Raw genomic sequence first — 14,007 nt, 5'->3', positions numbered from 1 at the left:
TTCTTCGTAATTAGGTTATTTTAATAATATTGTGAGTTTGATAGATTAACCTGAAAGATTAATTTATATTTATTTTAAATTGATATTATTTTTAATAAAAAAATTATAAAAAAACTAAAAGTACATAATTTTAAATAAAAAAATTAAAAAAACAATTCTTAAAGTTATCTCAATCGATTCATATATGGTTTGATCAAGTTAACAATATCACGAGTTTCCTGTTAGATTAATCGATTTTAACTAGGTCAACATCCACTTTGATTAAAAAATTAAAATAACTCAAACTAGATTCTGTATCGATGGTTTGCTAATTGAACCCATCAAGTAAGGTTTAAAAACTATAATTTAAACCCCATATTTGACAAAGAGAAATTGAATATATTATAGGTTAGATAATCAAGTGGTGATGGGTTCGAATTTCACTTAACAACTTAAGCTATTAGGTTAAATTGATTCTTTGATACTATATAGATTTATTAGCTAATTGAGTAAAAAAAATAAATAATTTAATTTTGAAATACAAAAATTAATTGAAGAATATAAATAATTTTAGTAAAAAAAAAGACTTCCTTTTAAATTTGGAGACGAGAGTTTTTCTTTGTATTTACACAAGAACAAAAAAAAATCTCAATTTTAAGCCAAATACTTTATGTTTTTTTTAAAAAAAAAAATTAGTGTTTTGGAATTTATTTATTCTAATATAGGGAAAGAGAGATGAGAATCTGATATTATGCCACCAAAAGAAGAAGAACATTTTGCCTTGGTGAGTGTCCTTCTGTCTCTTCACTTTGCCCCTTTCCCTCTCCCTTTTTAATTTTATGCAGCTATTTTAATTCCTTTTACTTTTACTTTTTTCTTTATGTTTTCTTCATTTTTCATGAATGAAATAATACCAAAGCTAGCTTTTGTGACAAAATAAGTCATTTGATTAAATAGTTTTCATTGTTTTTGTTGATTTTGAACTTAAACAAATTATTTACATCAATCCAAAATTATTTAAAACTCGGATATATTTACAACAAAAAAAATTATCTATAATTATAAGTTTCAGTTCATCATATTATTTTAGAACTGTGATCTGTATTGAATTAAATAAATAAAATTATTTTTTTATTAAATTATTTTTATTTTTTAAAAAAAAAACTTGAGAGTTTGTCATCATCAATCCATTCAACCTACTACTTGTTATTATAATTATGAATTTACCTAATCTCAACTTATTGTTCTTCTCAAACTTGAATTTCTTAAATATTCCATAGAAATTATGAAATTAAAGGGAGACTTCACCGTGAAGCGAAGTTGAAACATTCATGGTAATTTTGTATTTTTTTTAGAAAAAAATATTTCTTTAATCGAGTTTCATCAGATTATATATTTATTTAAATTGATTTATTTAAAAATAAATTATTTTTTTGAAAATAAAATGATATTATCACGTTTCAGACTGAACGGTACGAAAACCAACACATGGTAGGTCATGCTGATGACTCGTTCTGGGCATGGAGTTTAGGTCAACGATCCCACTTGGCCCTATTCAGTCCATTTGCACCTCTGAACTTCGAAAAATTCTACACAAAATTGAATAGAATTGAGTTGACATATGATTGGTCCCTTTTGACCATACCCTAACTTGATCTGGGCCTGACCCTAGGGAATCTTTTACCTTTTTTGGCCCACAAAATGATTAATTATTCAATATTTGGCAGTTAACTGTTAAAGACAAAGAAATTGCCCTCCAACGGAATCCCATGTTGGTAATGATGCGTTTACTATTACTATAATCAATGTCAAGCATCCCAGGTTGATTCTTATACTGACTCCACTGTTTTACCGTGAGTTGTTTGTTTTTGCCGCTAAAATTATATTTTTTAATTTTTAATTTGCTGTTTGTATGAAATTAATGTTTTTTTAATATTTTTAGATCGTTTTTATATATTGATATTAAAAATAAAATAGTTAATATATATTTGAAGTATATATATGTACATATATATATATATATATATATAGTGTTGTATTAAAAAAATATAAATGTTTTACTAATATATCAATATAATATAAATATACATTTTGGGTTAGGCTTAAGTGGGTTTTGAGTCAGATTTGACAATATACATACATTATCCATTATCAGTGGGTTTTGAGTCAGATTTGACAATATACATACACTATCCATTATCCATCAGGTAAGGTAACTATTTAAAAAATATTCATCTATTCGAACGAGTCAGATTGGTATCCATTAGACTCAGGTTAAATTACCACCCCTAGGTAAGCATGACATTGTGCAGTTGCAAAGGCTGCTATCCTGCTTAAGGAATTGATTTTTATTAGAATTTTCAATTAACATTGTGATTGATTGATGATTTGGTGTATATATAATGTATTTGATGATTGAAAGATGGGGATAAGAACATAAAATAAATATATATTTTAAACAACTTGAAGTGAATTTCTATCATTTCAAAATATAAATGGCACACCATTGTGTAAAAGGAAAAGGAAAAGACATAAAAAGTTCAATGTTATAGTTGCAAGGAATATAGATATATTGATACCCATTGTGTGAAGAAGTATTTTAATTATTTTAAAAGGCCACGACATATTATTAGAGACTTCCCTATCCATTCTTAGAATCAAGCTAACGTATCAGGCTATAATTAGTTTTTCATCTTTTTATTATTGGTGATTCATTTGTCCTTACTCCTGAGATAGTCAAGTAGATGATTATTTATGTCTTTTCAATATTGGGACTTCAAGGTATCCTACCATTAACATCTTGACTTGTTGATTCTAGTGCATCTAATCATACGACTAATTCTGCTGGCACTCTTCATAATATTCATCAATATTCAAGATCATTATAAATTATGATTGATAATGGTAGTCAATTACCTATTCAAGATGTTAGAGATGTTAACTCCTTTGTTAGATATGTATTTATATCTCTTGAACTTTTCACTGGTCTTATATTAGTAAGCTAGTTGGTTGATGATGATTGTGATGTTTTGTTTTCTTGTTATGGTTGTCTTGTACAAGATCAGGTATTGAAAAAGATACTTGTGAAAGGGACCTAAAGTTGGACGATTATTATTTCTGCACTTTCTCTTTCCTCTAGTTTTTTATATGGCTTAACTAGTATAGACCATAAAAGGGAAATATGGCACAAATGTTTAGGTCATCCAACCCTGTTGTCTTATCTCATTTAATAAACTTCGATTTATTGGGCAATAAATATCAATTTTCATCTTATATTTCTTTTGATTGTTCCATATGTAAATTAGGTAAGAGTACATGTCTTTCCTTTCCTTCTCATAGCACTTATGTTAAAAATATTTTGATTTGCTTCATGGTGACATATGGGTATTTCTTCAGTTATATCTCGTGCGAATTATAAATACTTTGTTACATTCATCGATGATTACAACAAATATACCTAGATTTGTTTTCTTCGTTCTAAATCTGAGGTATTTTCTATCTTTTAACGATATGTTCCTTATGTTGGAACTCAATTTTCTTCTGGTATTAAAGTGTTAAGGTTTGAATCATGCGAGGAATATATGTCTTATGAATTTCATGAGTTTCTTAACCAAAAAGGCATTGCCTCCCAATGTTTTTGTACCTATACATATTAATAAAATGATGTTATTGAACGTAAAAATCATCATTTGCTAGATGTTACTTATATATTATTGCTTGAATATTTTGTTTCCATTAAAATCTAGGTTGAAGTTGTATCCATGATAGTCCATCTAATTAATAGATTACCCTTTAGTGTTTTGAAGTTTAAGACTCTTTATTATCATCTTTATTAATAACATCCTTGTTATCTTGACATGCATACCTTTGGTGGTGTTCGTTTTGTTCATTTGCCTTTTCATAAACACCATAAATTATTTGTTCAATATGTTAGATGTGCTTTTATAGTTATAATATTTCTCACAAAGGTTATGTTTGCTACAATCCATGATCTAATAGATTTTATATATCTCGTCATGTTATTTTCTTTAAAAATCAATATCTTTTTCCCATTCATGTTGCCTCTGTGTCTGAGATACCTGTTCTTATATACTTTGATGACTTGCCTTTTATTCCTGAATGTTTCAAGCCTAGAATTGTGTATGAAAGATGTTGCCTAACTTTGTCTCTTCTTGAGTCTGACCCGCTATCTAACCTATTCAAATGATGCTTTCCATGATTGAGCTGGATTCTAGCCCTATTCCTCATCATTCTACCAGACTCTCCATCCTTTTGATCAATATGGATTTTCTCCTACATCATTTCAAGCTACTCTATCATCTATTCCAATTCTTACATGTTATTTTAAGGCAATTAAGCATGAATATTGGTGGGAGGCCATGGTAGATAAGCTTCGTGCTCTTAAGATAATCATACATGAGATGTTGTCCTTGCCCAACAATTGTTAAAGCTAATGGTTATAGGTGGGTTTATTCGATCAAACATTGTTCTAATGGGACTTTGGATTGATATAAAGCACAATTTGTTACTCTTGATAACAAACAAGAATATAGGGTGGACTATGAGGATAGTTTTGCTCTGGTTGCTAAGATGACTACAATACAGACTATTATTTTGATTATTGCTTCACAAGGTTGGCTGTTTCATAAAATAGATATCAAAAACACGTTTTCTCATGGTGATCTCAAAGAGAAAGCTTACATGACACTACCTCATAGTCTAATCTCCAACTCTTCCTTTGATGTCTATAAATTGAAGCACTCTTTATATGGACTAAAACAGGCTCCTCAAGCTTAATTTGATAAATATCAAGCCACCTTGCTTCAATTTTTTTCCCAGCAAAACAAGTATGACTCTTTCTTGTTTCTTTATAAAACATCTACGAGTATTATTCTTCTCATTGTCTATACTAATGATATTTTTATTACTGGGATAGATTCCAATTTGATTACCCATCTCCAATAGCATCTTCATGCCTCGTTTTATATGAAGGATCTTGATCTACTAACATTCTTCTTAGGGTTATAGGCTCTCACTGATCCCTCTGGTAAATTCCTGAATCAACATAAATATACACAATGTTTGATTACTTTGGCAAGTTTTTAGGATACCTCATCTATGGATACTCTTTTGAAGGTTAACATGAAATATCATCATGAGAAAAACGACCTCCTTCTTGATCCCATTGCTTTTCATCAACTAGTTGAGAGTTGGATTATTTAATGATCACATTTCATGATATCTCTTTTATGATTTGACATGTTAGCCAGTTATGCAATCTCCATGTTATATCCATTTAGCTTCTATTCATCATATCATTCAATATCTCAGAGGCTCACCTAGCCATGAGTTGTTCTTTCTTACCTGTACTTCCCTTCGCTTTATTGCATTTAGTGATGTTGATTGGGCTGGATGTCTTAATACTCATTGTTCTATTACTAGATGATGCATGTTTCTTGATGAATCTTTGATCTTTTGAAATAGTAAGAAGTAGTGTATGTGTCCGGACCTCTATAGAATCCGAATATCATGCTATGTCTGTTGCTTGTTTTGAGATTATTTAGTTATATGGTCTATTAATTGAGCTCGGTTTCTCTCCCTTCAACCCCACTCTTCTTTATGACAACAACACAAGTGCCATTAAATTGGGGTTAATCTTATTTTTTATGAGTGTATGAAACACTTTGAAGTAAACTGTCATTCTATTCGAGAAGTTGTGGATACCTGGATCATCACTTTCTGCATGTTTCCACTAATCTTCAGCTTGCCAACATATTTGCCAAGGCTATAACCTGACAACACCATCAATTTCTGGTTGGTAAATTGATGCTTTTTGATCGACCAACATCAATTTAAAAGGGGTATCAGTCAGATATAGGTTGGCATTATTTAAGGCCATATTAATTATAAGGTTCTAATTATATAGTTGTATATATGGTTTCTATATTTAGCTAGGTTAGAGCTAGAAATCAGCCTTGTAATTAGAGATGTATTTTGCTATTTGGTTTGATATAATGGAAGGAACTTTCTATTAAAAAGCATTCAGACAAAACCTAATGTTTTTATTAAGCCACACAATAACATATACCTAATGCCATAACTAGTAACCCTACCACCACATATGATTGTCACGATATGACATCAACAGGTGTTTAACCTAAAAACAGGGTATTAAATAAATAATAAATATAGGAAAGAGTATCACTATCACTACATCCTTAGGATGACATAAGAGAAGGAATAATCGGTTTGGCTGATAATTGGTATTTTCTTGGATAATTATCTTAATTTTTCCATTTCATCAAGTTATCCACAAACCATCTGCATCACAACCATCCTCAATTAAGATACATCTTGATGATCTATAACATTAGAAAGGTCAAAAACATTATAAATTTGTAATTCATGCAGATATATGTAATTTGATTAAGATACTTAACATGTATGTACATATGTGAGTCCGTGTTAACTAATATGAAACAAGAACACAAGGGAAAAGTGCTGAAAACTTCATAAAATAAGGGAGCAAAAACAGTAGATTCTATCTTTATTAATAAATAATTTCAATTTAAACATAAAGAATAGTTGTGATAAAATCCATAGCTAGAATCCTGCAATATGCTAGACAAAACAAGATCATGGAATCTTTCAAGATCATGGAATCTTTCAATTATAAGAACAAGAAGACATGACATTAAGATTAATTAAAGTTGACTAGAATCCTACAATAAAAAGTCCAAATTGATAGAATCGCTTGGATATTAATACAGGTAAAAAGAAAATCTAATCTTCTTGCTCTTACCATAACCTTTCAATAGGGATCTACTCATATAATAAAATATTATCCTAAAACCCTAAGTAAACACAAATATTTTAATAGACTAAGACAAACTAATTGTTTTGAAATTATTTTTTAATAGTTGCTCAATTATCTTGTTCTACCACTATCTTTTTTTCACCTAACAAAGTTATGAAGTCAATACATTTGAGGTTCTCCCCTTATTAATTACTAAATTAGTTTAATTAAGAAAACTATTAAATCCAAATGTTTTTTTTTTTTGGAAATAACTAGAGATAAAGAGAGCTCACCATCAATATTATTCCAAAAATAGCTTATTTTCTTGTTAAATCAAATCACAGCTAAGGGAAAATAGATGATCAATAACAATTAACTTTGACAACCCTAACCAGTTACCCAAGTTTTAGCAAGAAGGGAAACAAAGAGAAAAGAACACGAGACTACTTTATCAAAGTCTATACATTAAACAATAATTAGGACATAACAAGAAGTCTAAAACTCCCAATTACTTGGAAACCAAGTTGGGATCCGTCATAATATAATTTTGGATTTTCTAAAATTATTTTAGAAAAATACATATTAAAAAATCCAAAAATATCAAAAATTAAAAATATTCTTGGTACACAAGGAGAAAAGATTTTAAGCTGTAAAAGACCAAAATACCAGAACAATAGCTAGATTAGAAGATTTCAACACGATGGGATGAAGAAAGAAAGAAAATTGAGGTTGAGACCAATCACGACCAAAATTGAAAGAATCGATTAAGTTTAAGGACATAATTAAACTTCTAACAAGTTTAATTGACTTTTTTAAGGACTTAATTGAAGCAAAAACTAAGTTTAAAAGTCAATTGGGCAAAAATTGAAAGAATTAATTTAAGTTTAAGGACTTAATTAAACTTCTAGTGGGTTTTGCGGATTCAATCAAGGACTCAATTGAAGAAAAATCAAGTTTAGAGGCTTAATTCAGATTAATTCACAAAGATTAAAAGATTATAGGACACAATTGAAACTTTGAAAGGCTAATTTGGTACATTCATGGTCTTAATTAAAAGAAATTTGAAGTATGTAATTCAATTGAGGATCACCTTGAAAAATCCAAAACTAAGGACTAGTTTGTAAAAAACACTAGAATTTAAATGTTCAATTAAATAAGGCTAAGGTGAAATTGTAAGGAGTTCAGAAGATTATGATTGATTGAAGGCTCCATTGCAAAGTTCCAAAGGTTTAGGGACCAAATTAAAAAAGATTATAATTTTACTATTCATTATCATCTTCCCAAAAACAAAAGAAAAGATGTCTAAGTACCTACTTTTTAACCCTAATTTCTCCCTTATCTTTGCACCACACCACACAAATCTTGTTTTAACATACACTTTGGTACTTATACTTAAATCTAAGCTAAAATTCCAGCTTTTATTGTACTAAAAATACTTGTAGATTTTATGTCGAAAACACCACCTAATATTGTGTTGCCTGCAAAAACAGCCTTATGTTTTTCCTTTGTCAGTTGTAGAGCAGAATAAATTTTTATCTTTAGCTTTAATGAATGACTAAGATCTATTCTTTAACATCAAGGATTGAGATCCCATTAACCCATAAACTTTAGAACCTCTCCATTTCTCCTATAAAAATCCCATAAAACCCTAACTCAAGCAGCCCAGAGAGAAAAAAAAGCATTGTCATAAACATTATCTCTTAGCTCAATATTCAGCCCCTGACAAAAAACTTTACCATGCTCATCTATTTTCCAATACCAGCATCCATCATCTTCTCACTTATGAGTAGTAGTGGTTATGGTTTCAGCCACTCCAACAGCTATAACAATGAGCAACTTTGACAACAAAAATTTCTTCTCAATCACGGTGGTGTACCAAGAACGTTCTTGAAGTATTTTCTTCAGCCTTTATCTCATCTTCAATTATTCCAGCAATAGAGAAGGACCTTCAAACAACAGCCATGACAATTTCTTTTTCCAATGATTTTAACTTCTTTGCACCACCTATAAAATCATGCCATTACTAAGTGAAGGATTAGCTTTAGTTCAGCAGAAGTTCTCATCACTAGTAGAGGGTCAATTTTAGTCTAGCAGAAGTTTCCATTGCTAGAAGAGGTTTCATGTCCTCAATCCTCTCCAGTAACTGAATCACAACAACAGAGCTTTAGTTTCAGCCTTCAACTGGTAGCAAGCTGACAGCTCCAAACTCTGCACCAATAACGTCTTTAACTCTCTTTTCTTATCCTTACCACTTCACACTAGCTGAGACTTGTCACGGTGTTGGTAGCCTTAATCAACAATATCACTCAATCTAAACCTCAAGATCTAAAAGGTAAAATAAGTCCAATTTCATGTTAACATCCCTCTTGCATTCAAAGGTACAAAAACTTCTGCTTCTTTTTCCTTTTCCTTTTCTTTCTTTTCACGCCTTAGTTCATTATAATAAAAATGCTCCTCTTGGTCCGTGCTCACTATGATATGTATTCACTACGATTTTATTGCTTTGTGAGTTATAAGGAACCTATCAAGAAATAGGAATCTTAAGGACCAACAACCCTTTTCTTTTATTTTTTTTTATCCTCTATCATGGTAAGTAAAGGTTAAGCATGGATCGCGACCTAAGGTCTTTTAGCTTCCTCTTACTAGTCTGTGCATGAATGAAATCTTAGCCTTTAAGGAAACCCTGCACATGATGGATTTTTGGACAGTAGGGAGTAAACTCAAGGATTTGGTTTAAATGTCATTGGATGCATGTGATAAAGGGAAATGTCTAGCTTGTCTATTTCTTTTCTCTAGTCTACTGCTCACATGCTTTCTAATAAATTTTCAACTTGAATTTTATTAGCTCCTCCTTTTTTTTTTCATGACATAGCTGCAGAGATTCTTCACACTCCCGGAAGAACATTGTTGTTTTGGGTTTTTACATAGGGGAGGGGATGAACATGGTATGCTTTTTGTTTGATTATATGGGCCTAACATGGTATGTTTCCTTTGTTTCTTTTAGGCTAAATTAGTTCATGTCATAGGTTGGGTGTATCTATGTTTGTTTACATGAGTTGTATATTTTTTTGGTTTTATTAAAAAACAAATAATAAAAAAAATTGTTCTTTATGTTTTTAATTGTATATGGCTAATTCTCTAAAAAAACCATATTTGCATAAATAATAATAATAATAATAAACACGTGGCATCATTTAGCATCTTTAAATATCAAAATTCAAGAAAAATAGTTTTGTTGATATCTTTGCATCTATTTTTGAATTTAATAACTAGTTTATTAAAGTTTTGAGAATTTGGTCTACATTTCAAAAACCCCAAAAATAAATTTTATTTCTTTTAATATACGACATTATAAACTTATATGTAAGACATATTTCAATATTAAAAAGAAAAACTTTTTTTTCATGTTTTGACTCTATAATGGCTAGACCTGACCCTTAAAGTTATGGTCTGCTCTATTATGATGGATCGACTTTAATTATTAGACAAATCAACAATTAGAAAATACAACAGTGTTTTAGTTTATATCAGATAGAGAAACAATGCAGCTTACCTTAAGTAAGATGTACGATGAGGTATACATCTTTCCTATACACAATCAATTCCTTTATCAAGATTTCGAGACCAATTAGGGTTTCTAGTAACCAAAATACTAGGTGGCGACTCTATCCTTTTTTTTTTTACTAATAAAAGACAAGAGTTCCTTGTTCTTTCCACTCATCACTACAAAGATCCTTGTTCAGGAGGACGATCGTCATGACACCGCACATGTGTGATAAGCTATATGAATATCGCTCCGATGCCACATATATGTGACAAACCCTATGAATGTGTTTTTTTTTGTTCTTTTGTCATTTCTTCTTTCACACAGTTAAGTTAGTGTAAATAAAATATGTGTGTGTGTGTGAGAGAGAGAGAGAGAGGACACTTAAAACTATACAATTATTTATTAAAACAACAATATATAAATTTTTTTCAATATTATTGGCCACAATTAAACATAAAAATCAATATTTTTCTAGATATTCATGAAAAAAACAATGACAAGAAAATAAAATGGTTGCTCAATTCCAGCTTGCTATATTGCTGGCAAAACCTCTGCCTATTTCCAGTTACAAGCATAACCTGGGCCTTTGGTATGTATTCAAAAACCTTATGCTTATTGTGATATTGCTTTGCATAAGTCAAATCAACTATACAATTCTCTACTTGACAACACCTCATCCCTTCACCACCATCTAACACCTTTCTTACACTACCACAACCACTAGTAACCACCATTATTTTTTTCCTGTTCCTTTCAAAAAATTCATCTTTTATAAATTCAACCTTGTTTTTCTTATACCCCTTATCATTCGATGACTCATTAACACTTTCCTTCTTTATTATTACCCTTCCCATCACCATCCTAATTTGCTTCAATTTACCTTCCATTTTTTAGAAATAAAAAAGAAAAATTAGTTTTAAAAAGTGAAGGTCCAAAGAAAGAAAAAAAAAGAGAAAAAACATATACTTTAGGTGGGAACTATAGTAGTTGTAATTAAGAATAAGAAAGCCAAAAGGAGTTAGAGACAAGAGCCTAAGACCATAACCACAAACTTTATTTTTATAGTTTCTCTTACTCTTTTTTTCTACCTCTTTTCCCATTTAAGCATGGTTTTGTTTTGTTGTACATAGGGAAGGCTTTAATGAAGGGTGAAAATTGTTGTTAAATTGTGTGTGCAATGTGTTAGGTTTTGTGTACCATTTTGATTTTTAAACGGAACAATGTTTTGCTATTAAACAATGATCTGTTACACCTAAAGGACCTTCTCCACATGACTATCAACACATAACATCTTGCCATTTGGACAAACTAATAGGTTTTAGTGTTCTTGAGTTATTCGATTGGTGAATCTAACCTTCATATATGTACTTTTATAAATGTTAGACATGATGCTTGGTTTTTCATGCAGAGTGATAGTGATTTGGTAGGTGAGAAGTGTTGATAGCTTGGTGATGTGGTGAGATGATATTGGTTATATAGGGTGAGTGGGACTGATTATTAGAATGGACAAAAAGAGATTGAAACATGGTAAGGTTTAATGGGGTTGATGATGGCAAGTAGTTGGTTTGGAGAATTAGGTGTGTCTTATATCATTGAGTGCGAGATTGTTCCTATTCATAGTTGTCATAACCCAATTCTGGGTTATTCCCTAAATTCACTCGTTTTTCAAAATAGTGATGGGGACTATAGATTCCTTTAACCTCTAAAAATCTTAAATAGATTGGATCATGCTGAAATTGGTGGTAAAAAAACAAAAAACAAGACCTCCAAGTTGATGATTACTTTCACTCTAATGATAAACTTCTAAAAGAAACTAAATGAGTTGTTGGCTAAGAAAATGCTCCTTTTGTGTTCTACTTGGTGCCTTTCTTGGACCATTCCTTTAGATACTTTTCTTATTTATATACAACATAGCTAAACTCATGCTAGAAGGTAGAATATAATTCGCATATCCATCTCTTGTAAACTATTTGGTTCCTTGTTTATTCTAAAATCTTACTTTCTTATGAATTAATCAGTTAAAACATATATAATCATAATGCTAGAGCATTCTTGCAAACATTAACATGCTATCTAAGAAAGAAATAATGCTTATATGTGATTATTAGGTAAATAAATGTATTCAAATAACTAATAAGTTTCCAAAGCTAGAAATCACAATTCTTAAATAAATGTAAATGTTGTTTGCTTAATAACAAAGTTTGTAAAAACATCTTATAATTTTTTTAATTCGGTATATTAAATAGTGTTTGGTTATTATTTTGAGATAAAAAAAAATGAGATAGCTGGGACATAGAAAATATGTCCCTTGTCTTTTATGTTTTGAAACAAAAAAAAATATTTCAAAACTATGAAGACCAATTTATTGTTATGTTTTCGACTCTGTCTCTGTAATCAAACATATTTTTATTCCTTATATATCAAAAGACTAACCAAACATAACTTTAGATATGATTGTTTTAGGCATGTTTCTATCCTTTCTTTTGAGCTCATACGTTTATTAATTTGAGGTTGATGCTAAACACATATAAGGGGACTAACTTAATAACGACTAAACTAATATTTGATGGAAATGTCATATAGCCTTAATGCAATATGCAAAATTAACATGGAAGCATGAGCAAATTTCTTTAATTAATCCACAACATGGACACTAAATGACTATCTAAAGCTAGGTCACATCATATAGCCTTAGTGTGTGCTTTATATTATGGTGCAGGATTCATTTCAAAAGTGATTTTTCCTTGAAAATACATGAAAATGAATTTTCTCTTTAGATTTTTTATTTATTTTTTACATCAGTACATAAAAACCATTAAAAAAGGTATTTTTTTTGATGTATTTTCAAGTAAAAAATACTTTTAAAACATAACTAAATATAATTTCAAATGCAAAAACAAATGGTGACTGGCCTTCAACACCAACTGCTTTTTGATAAGATCTCAGCATATCATTCTCAATCAATTAGTTCATCCACCAAATATCTTATATCTCTTATTCTTTATTTAAATTAAGCCTAAAATTATAACATGCAAATCAAATCGATTGATGAAAAGCTGAATCATCAACATGGTTTTTTCAATGATTTTTTTTATTTTATTGATAAAGAGTATTCTTAGATGGAAAGTAAAAATTATTTCTGGATTAACTTGTGTGTCATAAATTAAGATTAACATCATATATATTTTGAAGAAAAGTAGGGGAAATAAAAGAATGGAAAATAAATTAAGTCAATCTTCTTTGTTTGAATTAGGAGGGTGGATCCCAATTGTTTTTAAAAAATCAAAATGATGTTGTTTTGACTAATTTTTTTTTAAAAGAGATTCAATGGGCTAATGTTCATGTCAACCGAGTTGCATTTATATTTTTTCTTCAACGTGGACAATTCAAGCCTAGGGTTGACTTGCACGGGTTAATCCGAGTTTTAAAACTATAATTTTGATGGTAAAATTAAGAATAAAAAAAAGAAAGGAAGGAAGGGAAAATGAGAAAATAAATTTTTAATTTTCCTTTATGATACACAAATATTTTCTATTTAGAGAAGCTAAGAAAATAAAATAAAATATAAATTTTTTTCATAATATCTTCAAAAAATCATTTTTCTTTATATTTTTTTTCAACATGCTCAAATAAATATAACTATATTTCCTTCATTTCCCTTGAACCATTTTTTTTCCTTAAAAAG

This window comes from Populus nigra, chromosome 13 (assembly GCF_951802175.1).
Source record: "Populus nigra chromosome 13, ddPopNigr1.1, whole genome shotgun sequence".
Classification (NCBI taxonomy): domain Eukaryota; kingdom Viridiplantae; phylum Streptophyta; class Magnoliopsida; order Malpighiales; family Salicaceae; genus Populus; species Populus nigra.
Note: the sequence above shows the minus strand (reverse complement) of the source record.